Source organism: Antechinus flavipes, chromosome 6, assembly GCF_016432865.1.
Source record: "Antechinus flavipes isolate AdamAnt ecotype Samford, QLD, Australia chromosome 6, AdamAnt_v2, whole genome shotgun sequence".
Lineage (NCBI taxonomy): Eukaryota > Metazoa > Chordata > Mammalia > Dasyuromorphia > Dasyuridae > Antechinus > Antechinus flavipes.
In genome coordinates, this window is record NC_067403.1 from 56,350,808 (window position 1) to 56,368,608 (window position 17,801).

The following is a 17,801-nucleotide window of genomic DNA, read 5'->3' on the forward strand; positions in this document are numbered from 1 at the left end:
TAAGACCTATCACAATCAAGAGCCATAGAAGAGAAAGTCACTGAGGGGTAAAAAATTTAAATTGAAAACCCATAAGAATAGCATAACCAAAACCCAGAGCTAACAAGTTAAAGAAAATAGATAATAAACAACCAGAAAAAACAAAACAGTGATGAAAAAACAGTGAAGATAACATTATACTGAAATGTTGTAGAAAAAATGTATATTGCAAACATGTAAGTACTTTCTTACCCAATGATAACATGTCAAGGCTAAGGTAATTCTAGTTTCTAATTTCTGGATTGGGATGGGAAATGAGACTTATAAGAGAATAGAGGACATTCAAGGATCCTGATAAAATGTACAGACTCAGGTGCAAATCTTTGAAATATAAACACTGGAAACAAGAGAAACATATACTAATAAATAAATTTGAGTCATGGCAAGAAATTCAATAATTATAATTTGCCTATGTTTTGATAAAGAAAAGCTGTTAAAGAGAATATAGAAGCATGGAGAAATGCTTCAGGAGGAAAATAACAAAGAATATCATAAAAGGGAGATCAGAATGAGAGGGGGAATGTATAAGAACCAATCAACAGTATCTGGACTATGTGAAGAAAGGAGAGGTAGATGAATCATATCTGACTACTTCAATTATTACTGGCACAGATCACATTCCTTTTTTCTCACAACCTTCTTCATTTTAAACTGGCAGATAGGGAATCAAAGAAGGACATAAAAGTATAAAAATATGTATTTGTGAGGAGTCGTGATTGTTGATCCAACTATGAATATTAATTTGTTCAATTTATCATGAAATGGAAGAAGAGAGCTGAATGAAATAGACAGCAGAATTCTACAATATTTTGTTTATGATAAACATACTTGGAATGTAAACATTAATTCTAAAGTAAAATAAGAAGTTGAAATTTATTATGTTTGAAGTATTTCTAAAAGTATGAACAATAATATGATCTAGGGAAAATACACAAGATGAAGATAAGTAGCAAAATGATATTATGCTTAATAATGCCATAGGTAATGAGTACAGAAAAGAAAAGGGGAAAAAAAAAACTAATTGAATTATAGAAAGAAGCAGATACTAAAATTACAAATTACAACATTTGGTGTTCTCAGAGTACCCTTAAGATTTAAAACAAGAAATAAAGAATTTAAATAATTCATTCAGAAAAAAAAAATGTAAAAGAACTTCCACAGGGAAAGGAGGGAAAGGAGAAAAATAAAATTCTCAGGATCAAGTTCATTTGCAAGCAAATTAGACCAAGAATTTGAAGAACAATCAATTCTAATTTTTAAAATTGTCTTCAAAGATACAGAGGTAATACTTCATTCCTGGATTCTAATATCAAAGAAGCATATTTTTCATGTCTCAATGTAATTTAGAGAATGAAAACAACAGGCCAATGTTTCTTTTTTTTTATTTTTAAAGCTTTTTATTTTCAAAACACATGCACAGAGGGTTTTTAACACTCACCTTTGCAAAAGTCTATGTTCCAAATTTTTTCTCCCTCCTTTCTCCCCACCCTCTCCATTAGATGGCAACTATTCCAATATATGTTAAACATCTGCAATTCTTCTATACATATTTCCATAATTATCATGCTACAAAAGAAAAAAAATGGATCAAAAAGGAAAAGAAATGTGAAAGGAAACAAAATGCAAGCAAACAACAATAAAAAAAATTGAAAATACTATTTTGAGGTCCACAATCAGGCCCCACAGTCCTCTCTTTGGGTGCAGACAGCTCTCTCCATCACATGAACATTGGAACTGACCTGAATCATTTCATTGTTGAAAAGGACCACATCAGTCAGAACTGATCATCTTATAATCTTGCTGTAGCTGTGTATAATGTTGCCCTATTTCTACTCACTTCACTTAGCATCAGTTCATGTAAGTTTCTTCAGACCTTTCTGAAATCATCCTGCTGATCATTAAATATAGAACAATAATATTCCATAGCATTCATATACCATAACTTATTCAGCCATTTCCCAACTGATGGGCATGCACTCAGTTTCTAGTTCCTTTCCATTATGAAAAGAACTACTACAGATATTTTTGCACTTGTGGGTCCTTTTCAATAGGTCAATATTTCTAATGAATACCAAAGCTAAAATATTAACAAAGATATTATAGAACAATCAAAAATGCAAATAAATATGAAATTGGATTTATATCAAGAGTGCAAGGGATTTGTTCAATATTAGGAAAGGTATAAAACTAACAGATAACATTAATAATAAAAAAAGAAAATCACATGATTAAATCAATAGATACAAGAAAGTGTTCATACAATTATAACACCTTTTGTACTTATAATGGTTTCCTTATAAAACTCTAGAGATTCAAATAAAATTTATTTAGAACTGACTTTACCATTAGGATCATCCAGGTTCACCTCTGACTTATAATTCATATTGGCTGTGTGACTCTGGAAAGATCACTTAAAATTTTATTACCTCAGGCATATCTCTATGATAGTAAGTTGCAGGGGAATTTTCAATCCACCTTGGTTTTAAGAGATTTTCTACCTGAAGTACTCCCTCTATTAAGAAATCATGAATCTAATCTCTATAGAAGACCAATAATTATTCCTGAATAAGTAAGAACAGGTATTCATCAAAGGAAGAAAAACAACTATCAACAGCCATATGAAAAATAAATTAATCACTAATAAAAAGAGAAATGAAAACCAAAACATCTTTGAACTTTCTTTAGACTCATTATATTGGCAAAGATGAAAAAATAATAATTGTTGGAAGGAGTGTATCATAATATGGAATGCAATTCAATGTTCTTCTAGTTGTGAAATGATCCAACAATTCTGGCAACCAATTTGGACATAACCAAAAAGGCAAGTCTCACTGATTATCAGTCATGGTCCTATATACATAAGAGTTGAAAGCAGGATAACATTCCTAAGTTATCCCAGTCTTCCTTTTCCAGAAGAAAGGAGCATAATTTCCAGGTCTACATGGGCAGACTGTGAAAGGTTTTTCTCTCTGATTTCAGAATGTTTATTGTGCCTTGAAGATTGGTTTACACTAGGATCCTGTGGTTCTACCATGAGTTCACTACCTTGAGGCTTACACAGTAATTCAGTGTCAGTGTGGTGGATTGTAGGGAGATGATGAATAGAGGTCAAGAACCGGGGCATCCTAGTGATGCTGTTTGAGACCCAGTAAGTAGTCAAGGAGCCTCAAGCAACTCAAATACAGTAATCACAATGTGCTGGCTAGGTAGAAAATATTAGCTAATGGAAGAAGAAAAAATACTGTAATAAGACATGGAAGGACTACATAAGCAGTTTTTGCTTCAAATTTTGCCTGTTCTTAAAGAAGTAGGCATTTTTATCAGAAAAGATGCAGGATCAGACAAGCATTCAGCTTTGGAATCAGGAAGGTCTGATTTAATGTCATATTTCAAACTAATTTTGAGACAATATAAATAATGTAACTACTTAGTGGATCATAATTCCATGGAAAAAGAGAAAAAGAGAGGGAAAAAAACAAGAAAGAAAGAGAGATGACAGAGATAAAGACAAAGTGATAGGAAGACAGAGAAAAAGAGACAGCGACATTAATACAGTTTTGAATCATGTCCTAAGATTACCTGTGGTTTGTATGTATTTTAAAATTTTTTAATGGATATATTAATATTTAGAACAAAACAAGTTAAAAAATAACCCTTATGTTTTAATAAAAGTGAAGACATTCTGTGAAACACTTGCCCTTCCGCTCCAAACTCACATGACATGGTAAAAATAGAGTTCACTACCTTGGTCCTCATCCTATCTCTTTGTATACATCATCTTTCAAAAGATTTCATTATAGATCAGCTTACCAGAAACATTTCCATCATCCTTTTAGGAGCTCTTCAAAGATCAGTGTGGAGTTCACTTTTCACTCATCACATTAATGACCTGCCTAGCAATTGAACAAAATCTAATGTATTTATGCATGCAAATCATACAGCTCTCCTATTTACAGCAAATGATATTTCCTACATTCCTAATACCCTTTTCTCTGAACTGCTGTATGTGATTAGCTTGCTAATAATCACATTTCTTCAATTTGTGGGTGTAGGGAGAGGGACTATCATGTTTTTTAAATTTCCCATTTCAGTCATCTTACTATTATCATACCATATCATATCTCATGATATAATGAGAAGCCTCAAGGCAAAATGAATATTCAACAGTAAATTATAAGCTCAAGACTGCACTTATAGTAAAAAACAAATAAAAAAAATCTGAATTCAAGTCTTTCCTTTGATACATAGTAATATATTTTTCAAAATTCTAAGTTTTAAAACAATTGCCCATTTGTAGTATGGTCTCTTCCATTATGATAACAGTTCAGTGAGCACAGGAACCTTGCTTTTCAGATATTTGATGCTTAGCACATGCTAGCTGACATACTGGAACACTTTTTTGAGGTTGAGAGTATATGTACATTCATAAAATCACAGGAATAGGCATTTCTTTTTTCCTTTCTTTGTTTTTCTCTTTCTTTCTCCCTTTCTTTCTTTTATTTTCTTTCTTCTTTTTTTCCCCCAGTTCAACTGAGAGAAAAAATAAAAACAAAACAAAACAAAAACTTTTGGGTACATCACTATTCTACTATTACTTATGCTTATATGTATACATTTTATTAAGCAGGTAGGTATAATTGTGGGGCTTTTAAAGTAAAAGTTATTGAAAATTTAAGATATAGGAATATTTTTCTGTAGACTTAATGGACATATACTAGACCTAAAGTCAGAAAGTCAGAAGTTCAAATGTAGCCACAAACATTTACTAGTTTTATAATACTGTAAAAGTCATTTAACCTCCAACTGGCTCACTTTTCTTATTTATTAAATGGGGATAATAATAGCATCTGCCTCTCAGAATTTTTGTGAGTATAAAATGAATTAATATTTATAAATTTATTTGCATGCATTAAAGTGCTATATAATTGCTTATTCTTAGGATTATTACAGAAATAAAAAAAAGAAGCAATGCAAAGAGAACTAAGGTCATAATATTCATGTTTTCATTTTCCAGAAGTTTTTTTTTTTATTTCTTTGCAAATGATTATATTCTGAAAGTTTCCTATGTCACTTAGCTTGGAGATTGTGGTTGTTATTAATTGTTGTCCTTAAATTTCTGTTAATTATACTGCTTATTCTGTTACAATGCTTAGTATTGGTGCTGCTATTTCTACAATTATTACCACCACCACTACTAAGTAGTTTGATTTGAAAGCAACTTGCAGTTTCAAGTCATATATTCCTACAAATATTCTCTAGGAAACAAATTTATTTTAAGAGACATACATTTTAAATTAAATTAAGCTTAAGTAATCATCAGTAAATCATCTTAAAATCTTTAGTGAATATTATACGGAAATTACTGAAAATGTCTTGGAATAGTTAATCTTTTGCATCACAGCATCCTTTGAAAGTATGATGAAACATAAGGCTCCCTCCTTAGATAATGTTTTAAAATCCATTACATAAAATGTGTGTAGTAAAGGCTCAGGCAAATATGGATAATATGAATTTATGCTATTACTACATTACATACACACTGTGGGTTATAAACACATAAGTAGCTGGTATATAAGAGGAACATATTATAACTCCCAAGATGTCAGGGCAATGTAGGAAGAAAAATCAAAGTTTACAGAGGATACAAGACATGGTTGCATAATTTCTTCTAGATTCATTCATCAGCCTGTAAGTAGTGATGGGATAGAAGATGGAGAGTAATAAAAGGTTAACATTTGGTAAGACCTGAGCAGGGACAGGAAAAGGGATGGGAAATTTAAGAGCAGAGGACAAATAGCAATCAAACAGTTACCCACAGAGGAAAGTAGAATTAGAGCAAAGTTAAGGGCCTGAGAAAAGAAAGGGGTTAGAGGGATTCATGTAAGGTAAATAATTGATTTATAAGGCATGCAGAATAGAGAAAGATGGTAGGGTAAGAGATTATTGAGAGAAAGATGGATGTCAGAGTTTCTAATTAAGGAAGTAGAATACTTTTAGGTAATAGTCATGCAACTAGGAGTTAAATCCAGTTCTTTGAAATCCACTTCTTATCCTATTTACAGCAAACTATAATGCTGTTCCACATTTTTTATTAAACTGACACTTTTGGTATAATGGCATTCATAGAATTGGGATTTTATATATTATTTTAATTCAAATGCAACTAGCTGCATCCCAGAAGGAGCTGGACAGACAGTTTGAAATTGCTTTCTCAGCTTTCATCCACCTGTGCAATCCAATTCACTTCATGTCTAAGCACTCACTCTGTGTTCAGCACTGGGGAGACAAAATTGTGACACATGATTTACATCCATAGAAGTGACAATATAATTGGGGTGGGGAGTATAGAATATATTCAAGCAAGTCTAGCTGCAATATATGGAAACGTTAGAATTTTCAAAAAATCTGGGGGAAATGTCATGAAAAATCAGAGATCTGAGAGATCATTTTGAATAGAAAAAAAGGTTGTGGGCAAGGAGGTGGAGTGAAGGCTATATGAATGATGTAGAAGAAATGACTCAGAAATATAGCAGTTGGAGAAAAAAAAGGACTCCTATTAAGGCCAATACTGTGAGGTACTATGATACCTGTTATGTGATTGTAAAATTACAAAGCTTTAAAAGTAGATTATATGGTAACCCATAACAATTTACTGATGACTATCCTTGAAGTACATAAAGTTCACTCTTCTGAAATGTTGCTTAAGTGAATTCAAACAAAATTGTTATTACACTGCAAAACTAAAATGAGAAGATGTTTAGTCCCCCTGCCTGCAAAAAAAGTCACTTTCATCCTGTATTTCAAACCAAATTTTCCATTTTGAATAACAAACACAATGTAAAAAACTAAGAGCTGAATTTTAAACTAAAACCTTTAATTTAGAAACAGAAGAGCAGATATTACTTATTTTTAAGTATCATCCATAATGGACAGAGTGATGAAATTGGAGTCTGGAAGTGCTGGCTTCAAGTAGTGATTCTAACACTTACTACTTGTGCCATGTGGTTAAGTACTTTATGATTTCTAAGCCTAAAGGAACTGGAAACTTAGTGAATGTCCATCAGTGGGATAATGGCTGAATAAATTATGGTATATGAATGTTAAGGAATATTATTGTTCTATAAGAAAAAAAATTCAGAAAGATGATTTCAGAGAGGCCTGGAGAGACTTACATGAACTGATACTAAATGCAGTGACCAGAACCAGGAGATCATTATATATAGCAACAGCAAGATTATGTGATGATAAATCCTGATGGATGTGGCTCTTTTCAACAAGGAGGTGATTCAGAACAATTCCAATGGACTTAGGGAGAGGAGTACTATGGAGACTGAATGTGGATCACAACATAGTCTTTTCACTTTTTTGTTGTTTGCTTGCATTTTGTTTTCTGTCTCTTTTTTCCCTTTTTGATCTGATTTTTCTTGTGTAGCATATAATTGTGGAAATGTGAATGGAAGAATAACACATGCTTAATGTATATTGGATATTTTTCCATCTAGGGGAGGGACTGTGGGGAAGGAAGGTAGGAAAAAAATTGGAAAGTAAAGTTTTGCAGGGATGAATGTTGAAAATTATCTATGCATATGTTTTCAAAATAAAAAGATTTAATAAAAAACATTTTTAGGCCTCAAGAATTCTGTTTACTCATTTGTAAGCTAGTTGAAATCTATGGCAGTGGAAGTTGCCAAGTGGATGACATCACACAGCTTTTATGTATTTTAAGTATTTGTGGACAATGGTTATTTTTACTTTTTTTTTTTTTTAATTTCCCAACCCTTAGCATATCTATTGAATTTAATAAATGCTTTTGAAAGACTGAGGGACCCACCCCATTATCCATAGCTACCTTCAAAGCTCATCTTAAATGGATTCCTACATGAAGTTTTTACTGAGTCCCATAGCTCTATGTTTCTATCATTATTGTGGATATAAACAATTGCATTTTAGCGTTCTGAACTGCTGTAACAATAAAGCCTATCAGCTGTCCAGACTAAATTTGATACCAATGTGATAATCATTCAAGACCGTCGTCCTCAGGCTGCTTAAGAAAGTAAAACTTTAACATTAATAAATATTAAAATTGACATAGAATAATGGCTGCACTTTTATATTGGTTAAGATGGAAAAGGCCCAGTTTCTAACATCTTCCTCAAATAAAGTTAAAAGTAAACGAAAATAAGTAACTGTAAGGGACAAACAAGGACCAGAGAGACAGTTTCTCTAGGTTTGAAATAAATTCCATACAGAATGAATCATCTGGCCATTTGTCATCTAGAAGAAATAGTTTTCATTTTCTATCAATTATATAATAAATATAATTGGAATTTTCAAAGAACAGCTATTAATGCTATCAGAAATATTTGTCAATGATGAAAAGAAACAGTAAAATATAATGTTTGTTAAAAAAAAAAAGATACAATCATATGCCTAGATCATCCCCTCTTGTTTGCAAATTAGGGAATTCAATGTAATTAGTTTGGAATAATGGGCAGCACAATGACCATTAACAAATAACTAAAAATGTTTTCTTCTGTTTAAAAGGTATGAAATAAGTAAATATTTCATAAACAAATCCTTGGAAAAGTCAACAAAATTACCCAGACTTAAAAACTAGAAGAGAAAAAAAATAGTATATGTCTTCTCTGTACAAGATACTTGGCTATGAATACAAAAATGAAATGATATATTTATTCTTCTTGAAGAGCTTGAAATCTAATAAGGGATAGAACCATGGAACAATTTAAATAGCATGTTTTAAGACATGTCCGATGAGATACAGGTGATTCAAAAAGGGAGTGATGATTACCAGATGAGTGGTTTACTGAAAGTTTCATGACAAGGCTGTATATAGCTAGGAACAATGGAGATTATTTATATTATAAAATATTCCATCCCTACATCCAATCAAAGATTACTTTAGTGCTGCCTCATATATGAGACCTTTATAGAAAGCAGCTTTTGAATTCAGTTTTTCCTGGCTCTATTTTTGATACACTATCCAGTACCAGAATATTGTTAAAGTCAATAGAAACTGTAACAACTAATTACATTAGGATCCTTGACAGCTCAATATTGACTTAGTTTTAAAATGATGTGTATGTTTTACAAAATTTTGTTTATTTTGTTAAATATTACCTAATTACATTTTCATCTGGTTCAGGTTCACACAGGGATATTGGGGACAGAGACATTTTTGATGCCTCTATTCTATAACTACTACCTCTGGAAATCCCCATTCAATAATTTATAATAAACACTCAAATCAATCGTGGTCACAACTCTGTGGCTGACTGAAATTAGGATTCCATTTAAGACCTTTCACTTTCATAGTATCGTTATTCCAGTTTCCTTAGTGTGGAAAAATAGTTGAATTGTCTCAATACTCATTAAGGTCCTTTACTCTTATTATTAATATTATATTATTATTAATAATATTAAATAAAATATTCAACAATTACATTTAAATAGTTCATAATAATCATAGAATGAGTACCAAAATGAGATTATTGAAGTGTGAGGCTTAACCCCAGAAATGACCAACTCTGCAAAAACAGTTCTTTCATTTTCCCTCTCCCTTTTCCTCTCTCCTTTCTTCTACTCCCTCCCTTCCTCTCTCTCTCTCTCTCTGTCCCTACTCCCTATTCCTTTTTCCCCCATTCTCTTTCCATTTTTAAAGAAATCTTACTGAAAGTAGTTTTGGTAGAGATAAGGAAAAATATTCTTGCTTCCCCTTACTATGTGAAAGAAGAATGTCTAAAAGCAACCTATAAGTTCAATTCACCAAAGAGAGAGGAAATGTAGTCTCCAATTAAATTCTTGCCTCACAATTCTGACTGCTAAAAGTATCTGATAAAGAGCAGCATATTAAGGACCTTAACATTGCATTGAAAAAAGGATATTGGGCTAATAAGAATGGAAAAGGACAAGGAGTGACTTTCTCCATTTACAGTTATAAACTAGTAAAAGAGTTTATCAGATCTCTGGTTTTCCCTAGCTTAATATCTATCATATGAGCTGCCGATTTTGCTCAGCAGACATCCAAATCATTCCTGTAAAGGAGGAATTACCTTTTCATGACCAGAACAAATCTTTGTACTTGCACAACATAACATTACACAATCCATGCTAAAGAAAGAGGAAAAATGAGGAATAAGGGAAAGGTTAAAGTTGTTGTTATTATGTAAATATTATAAATATTCCTTATCATTTAGTAAGATAACTGAAAGAAGACACATGGGATAACTCATAGTGTAATATTGGGGGACTAAAAACCACAAAGATTTAGGGAAATGAATTTTTTTGTAAGCAATTTTTATTAAAAATGAACAAATCACTTCTGAGTCTATCAAATTTACTGTTACTGTTTTCTTTTTTTCAGAATGCCTCTATATTGACTCTCTAGATACACTCCTGGTATAAGCTAAACATTCTATTTTTGGTCATAAGAGGCCTTTCCCAGGGAGGAAAATTTAAAAGGATTTAATTAAGTCTGTGGTCCATGAATTAATTAAAAATACAATTATTAAGCATTTGCTATATGCAAAGCACTCTACTTAACATTGTGTATACAAATAGATAAATGATAGTTTAAGAGATCCGATGCTAAAAGAAGAGGCAACTTATATGGAAAGTTTTAGCTTCAAATCAAATGGAGAAGTACAGTATTCCTTAATGTTTAATTGTAATGCCTTATAAATACCACAATGACCAATCATTTCTCTTCTAAAACAGTAAAATTATTTTAAATAACAAAGAATGAAGGCTGTCTTGGAAATTGTGAGATAAGAAGGTCGTCACTTAATTAATTGGGAAGTTAATCTTTCAAAATAACTCTTTTTAGAGAAAAGTGAAATATGCTAATAATTAGGCTAAAAAAATCAAAGGGCTCAATAGAAATACTACAGACAAACAAAACCAAAGACATTGACAAGGAGGGGGGATTGAAAAAAATAAGTCATGAAGAATTATGTAAGATCATGTTACTATTTCAGAACATGAGAGTTTCCCAGCATACTGGTAGCACTACATGTAGTCATATTATGAGAAGGCATAACCAAGAATCAGAATAGGGAAATGCAGAGTTTGGATCTGAACCATCAGAAGAATAACAGTTATTGGTTAAATAAACAAATATATTGTAACATTTGGAGAATTTATCTAGGAGGACAAATGAACTCAGATACTCACATGTTTTGGGTTTTACTTAAAAATTTTGCTTAAAGGGTTTTATCTATTATATTGTCTTCTAGCAAAGAAGGGGAAAATAGAGCAATACAAGCAAAAAGTACAAACAAAAACAAAATAAGTCATGGACTATGTACTATCCACTATTGTTGCTTGAACCAGATATTGAAGGAAGAACCGCCTCCCTTCTTTAAGAAGTCTCTCTGAACTGAAATCTATTCAGGTAGCAATGCGGGGTTCAGTGGAGGCAGGGAGTTTGGGTATCCAATTAGAATGAAGCTTACTTTCTTTTACTATATACTCTTAAGTTAATTCCCTCTATCATCCTGGAGCCCAGAGGGAAAATTACCTAAGGCTTAGGTTACTGATTTATATCTAGAGGATCTCAATGTGGATGTTAGAAAGGTTTTCTACTGTATATATATTAGAAACAGAACAGTTATTTTATTTATACACATAGAAGTCCTAAAACAGAAAAAAAAAACAACAACAACAACAAAAATAAAAACTCGTGCATAGTGATGTGATGGAAAACATTAAATTATAATTATAATTTTAATATCTTGAAAACCCATAACTTAGCCATATTAGAATATAAAACAGTTTGTGGGATTGTGATTAGAGATTTAACATTTCATTTTATTTCTCCATTATGTAAACAAGTCCTGGTGTGTGTGCTGTACTGGTAAAAGTTAGGTCAATCCTCTTCTTACGGATTATATTATTTAGAAGTTTTCATTGACATTAGACAACCATGATTAATGGACCCCCAAATTCTGTAACTCACAAGTCATTTCCAATCATAGTCATTTCTTCCTTGGATTCAAAATTCACCTACACAGGAAACACAAAGAGGAAGACCTCAGAAAAAGCTCTTTGAGAAATGTGAAAAATACTTTAGGGTGGGGTATGGGTAAGTATAGGAAGCTAGGTGGCACAATGGACATAAAATGCCAGACTTAAAGTTAGGAAAACATATTTCTGAGTTTAAATTTGCCCTTTCACACTTACTAGCTATTTAATTTTTCAGATTAAATTAAGGGTGTGTTTGTTTGTTTGTTTGTTTAATTTAAGATTGGAGAGGCATGGATGTGTTTGCTAACAACAGAAAAGTACCTGGTAGAATGAATATAAAGAGATTGAAGACAGAAGAAGGGTAGAGATGACACATAGAGCAATATACTAGCTAGTCACTTAACCCTCATATCAGTTTCTCATCTGTAAAATGAGATGGAAAGGAAATGCTTCAGTAACTTTGCTAAGAAAGCTCCATATATGGTTGTAAAGTATGAGACAAAACTGAACAACAATAAGGGGAAAAAAAGTCCCTTTTATGGAGTCTATAAGTAGTATATATTACTAGCCACATGAGGGAGGTAAACAGGGAAAGAGACAGAAATTTACCTTTAACCCACAAATTTCTTCACATCCCCAGGATTCTGAGGGAGATTCAAGTACAAATTCAACAATCAAATGACAAATAATAAGGTTTATCAGAAGTTAATGCTTATTTATTTCTTGAAAAGAGTCTAATCTAACCCAAGTGAGCCTAATCTAATCTAAGTAAAAGGAAAAAAAAAAGAAGTTGAAAAAAATTTAAAAAGGTTAAAAATGTATAAAGAAAAAAAAAAGCAAGGCTTTCATTCTCAGAAAGACAATTATGGGGTGGAGACAAGAAAAAGGATCATTGAGGTTCTCACAGGATGTCATAATATTAAGTTCTTCCAAGTATGAATTACTTAAAAGACAAAAGAAGTCAGGGAGTTCATTATCTTCAAAGCACCCAAATGTTGAATCACAAGTTTGATTAGATAGAAGTAATCAGAGAATATTTGCACATGCTTAAATAAAACACAGCACACTCTTGCTCTAGTTAAATACTTGCTGGCCTGTGAAAATCACCGTGGAAGTAGTTGGCCCATTTTTTTTTCCATATTCCTAGACCAGGATTCTGAGGGAGATTCAAATACAAATTCAACAATCAAATGGCAAATAATAAGGTTTATCAGAAGTTAATGCTTATTTATTTCTTGAAAAGAGTCTAATCTAACCCAAGTGAGCCTAATCTAATCTAAGTAAAAGGAAAAAAAAAAAAGAAGTTGAAAAAAAATTAAAAAAGGTTAAAAATGTATAAAGAAAAAAAAAAGCAAGGTTTTCATTCTCAGAAGGACAATCAAGTTGAAAATAAGCATACTTACTGTCATTGTCACTTCCATAAAGGTGACAATATAATAAGGGTGGGTGTAATGGGCTTTAGCTCCAGTTGATGCACTGAGGTCCCAAGCACATGAGGCTAAATAGGAATTTGAACCACACTCTATTAATATATGCTTGGAGAAAGAATGGCCCCTGCCCACTCTTTGTGCAAGTTTTGAGGTGTTGTATGGGAAATGATGTAGGGATGATTTTGGTGGGTGGAGAGAGAGAGGCAGAGAGAGAGGCAGAGGGACTGCTGGTCGGCTTCATGTCACAGCTGCTCTCACTTTCTATCACCATCCCCCTTCACCTCCACAAATAATAAAGATTGAGGATTTTCCCTTAACCTGAATTTCTGACTCCGGTTGATTTTAAAATACCCCGTCATCTCAGGTGGGGAGTATAGAACATATTCAAACAAGTCTAAATGTGATATAAGGGAACTTGTTATAATTTCCAAGAAATCTGGGAAATGTCATGAAAAATCATATATTTGAAAGGTCATTTTGAATAGAAAAAAGGCTTGGGATAAGGAGTGAGTGAAGACTACATGGATCATGTAGATGAAATGACTCAGAAATGTAGCAATTGGATAGAAAGAAATTTCTAATCTATACATAATTTATATTACATATCAAGTACCTTTCTAATCTTTCCTTATGAGCCGAAGAATTTCTTTTTCTTTATAATCTGGATGGACGGTCAGATTACTCTATGTATATAAAGAAAAAAAGAGCTCATATTTAGATCAATACAGTGAGAAAACATGATACCTAATGTATGATTGTGAATATTTTCCTTATTTTCATCTAAACTATTTTCAGTAGGATTTTTTAAAAGGTGGAAAGGGTGTGGGATGAAGAAGAAGAAGAAGAAGAAGAAGAAGAAGAAGAAGAAGAAGAAGAGAAGAAGAAGAAAGAAGAAGAAGAAGAAGAAGAAGAAGAAGAAGAAGAAGAAGAGAAGAAGAAGAAGAAGAAGAAGAAGAAGAAGAAGAAGAAGAAAGAAAGAAAGAAAGAAAAAAAGAAAAAAGAAAAAAGAAAGAAAGAAAGAAAGAAAGGAAGGAAGGAAGGAAGAAAAGGAGAAAGAGGAGGAGGAGGATGAGGAGGAGAAAAAGGAGGAGGACAAGAAGCAAGAGAGAAAGAATGGGAGGGAAGGGAGGAGAATAGTTAGAATGGTTATTGGGATTTTTCAGATTAAATTAAGGGTGTGTTTGTTTGTTTGTTTAATTTAAGATTGGAGAGGCATGGGTGTGTTTGCTGACAACAGAAAAGTACCTGGTAGAATGAATATAAAGAGATTGAAGACAGAAGAAGGGTAGGGATGACACATAGAATAATATACTAAAAACCGTCATATTCAAAAGAAATTCTTCTTGAAAGAACTGGAAAGCTATGTAGCATTTTAGGGTGACTCTAAATTGAACTGATACAGGCAATTGATTGCTAAAAAGATGGAATATTCCCTGTAGGATAAATTGAAAATTAGGAAATTACTCATCTGACAATCTTATCATTGAGATAAACTTGTGCTAGTTTGTCTTTTTATGATTTTATTATTTTACAGCAAATACAGTTGTTTTGTGGAAAAGGAACATAAAGACCAGATAAATATTGAAGAGAATACATTTTGATTGTATGCAAAATAAACTACTTAATCAAGTTTATTGTACAGAAAACATGTAAATCACTAACTGCTTTTTGAAAATCTCAAAATTAAATTTCTTTTTTTTAGTTACTCAATAAGATTACCTTGTGGCTAATTTCTCTTTTAAGCTAATATCTTTATACATATATATGTATATATATGACATTTTCAACATGTTCAGCTTCATCGACTCTTGAAAAATCTACAAGCCAATTAATTATCATGTGTTTTTTACTTATTGAATAGTTTCTTTCTCTCTATATATAGAGATAGTTTTGCAGTCAATTAATTGGATATGTTGAGCTTTGGTAAATTCACTTTTAGTATATGCATATCTCATTTTATGTATAATAACCATGAAATATTTCTGCTTAACCCTTTAACTTTCATTATGAAATTGAGGGCACCTTCCTTAGTGAGAAAAATCAATTAGTACCATCACAAAAAAACTATTTGTAAATGTTAACATTTTGAAATATCTATTATTTTTCTGCATGGATAATTTATGAATGCAGATTAAAATATCTCTCTACTATATTATCTTATATGCTTCTTATTCTTTTATTCCAGATAGATTCTTCATATATGTCTTCCTTTTCTTATTTTAATTTTGTGGAGATATTAATAGACTACTATAATCATCTGTTGAATTTTTTCCTAGATTAGCAATCCATGCATTTTGCAGGAACAATCATGTCAATACTTTATACTTTTGTATATCAGGAGATCCATACGTTTATAGGAATAGGTACTTGCTCTGGGATCAAAAATGTCAACTCAACAAAATTATTCTAGCCAATGCAAATCTTCTCTATTTTTCCCACAAGTCCTGCACAGAAACTTTGGGGCTGTGAAGTATTACAGCACAAGTCTAATATGAAAATACCAATCCAAAAAATATATATTAATGAATTACAGGAGAAAACACACACACACACACACACACACACACACACACACACACACACACAAATATTTAAATACTAGTGGGGGACCTTAACTTTCCCCTCTCAAAACTAATTAAATAGAAGCAAAATAAATAATAAAGAAGGAGGCAAATAAAATTCTAAAAGTGTTAGATATGAAAGATCTCTCAGGAAAAGTAAATGGGGATACAAAGGAATAAACTTTCTCTCAGTAGTACATGGATCTTCAAAGAAAATATAAAATCTCATAAGCAAATGCAGAGAAGCAGAAATAGTAAATACATCCCTTTAAGATCAAAATGCAAGAAAAATTACATTCAAAATGGATAAAGGAAAGAGAGAATCAAAATCAATTAGAAATCTGTAATGGGCCAGAACTCTGGAGAAATATACTTGAGGTAAGGATTCTTACAACAAGCCATTAACTCAGTGGAATTGATAAGACAATGGTTACCTAGTTTAGCATGGTGATTAATAGTTCTGTAGTTCAGTATGATTGAATTAATCTTACAACAAATAATGGTCCTCTAGTGACATAATGATTGGCTTATACTCAGTATGAAGAATGGATTTAATTGTAATAGAGTATTTAAGAAGACAAAGTCAGATCTAGAGGAGAACTTGAAGAGAACTGAAGACAGAGATGCTCCTGGTGGCTGGCTGTCCTCCTATACTTCTCCAGTAAGACCAAGGCTCATCTGACGGTTCCCCAGAAAGCTAGCCCACCCTCAGGAAAAGGAGACAAGACTGTGAAGGAGATAATAAAGACTTTGGACTTTTTTCCTGACTATTCTTGTGGTGATTATTATACTGACACCAAGGTCCATTCAGAGGACCTTCAGAGAACTAACCAGAACATTACAGAAATCTAATAATCTAATCCTTAAAAAGTAAGTCAAAGGAAAAATCATAGAAATAATTCATAATATTACTAAAGAAAATGACAACAATGAGATTATACACTAAAATTTGTGGGATGCAACCAAAACAGTACTTAGGGGAAAAATTTACATCTTTGATTGTTTAAATCAAAAAAAAAAATAGAGGGGAGGGAATCAACTACGCAGTTTAATAAAAGAAGAAATAAAATATTTGACCCAGGCCAGCAATGAAACCCCAATACAAAATTCCCAGAACCACATGAATTCACAAGTGAATTCTACCAAACAATAAGTGAACAATTAATCCCACTACTATAAATTATTTGGAAAAAAATAGACAAAAAAAAGATTCCTACAAAATTCCTTTTATGACACAAATATGGTGTTGATAACTCAAACAGGAAGAGCCAAAGCAAAAAAAAGAAAAGTATTTACCAGTGTCATTAATGATGCAAAAATTTTAAATAAACTCTTAGCAAGGCTATAACAATATATCAAAAGGATGATAAACCATGATCAGCTGGAATTTATACAAGTTATGCAAAATTGCTTGAAAATTATCAACACAATCGACCATATCAATAATAAAACCTACAGAAATCATAGGAATATATGAAAAGATGCAGAAAAAGCCTTTGACAAAATACAGGACTCATTTGTATTAAAAGCCATAGAAACCTTCAGAATAAATGGAGCTTACCTTAAAATACTAAGTAATAGTTATCTAAAACCATCAACCAGGATTATCTCTAAGGTAGAAGCCTTCAAAATGCAATCAGGGGTGAAACAAGGATCTCATTATCACCTCTATTATTTAACATTGTACTAAAAATATTAGCTATTTCAATAAGAGAATAAACAAATTAAATGAATTAGAATAGGCAATACAAAAAGTCAACTGTCATTCTTTGCAGATGAAATAATATTA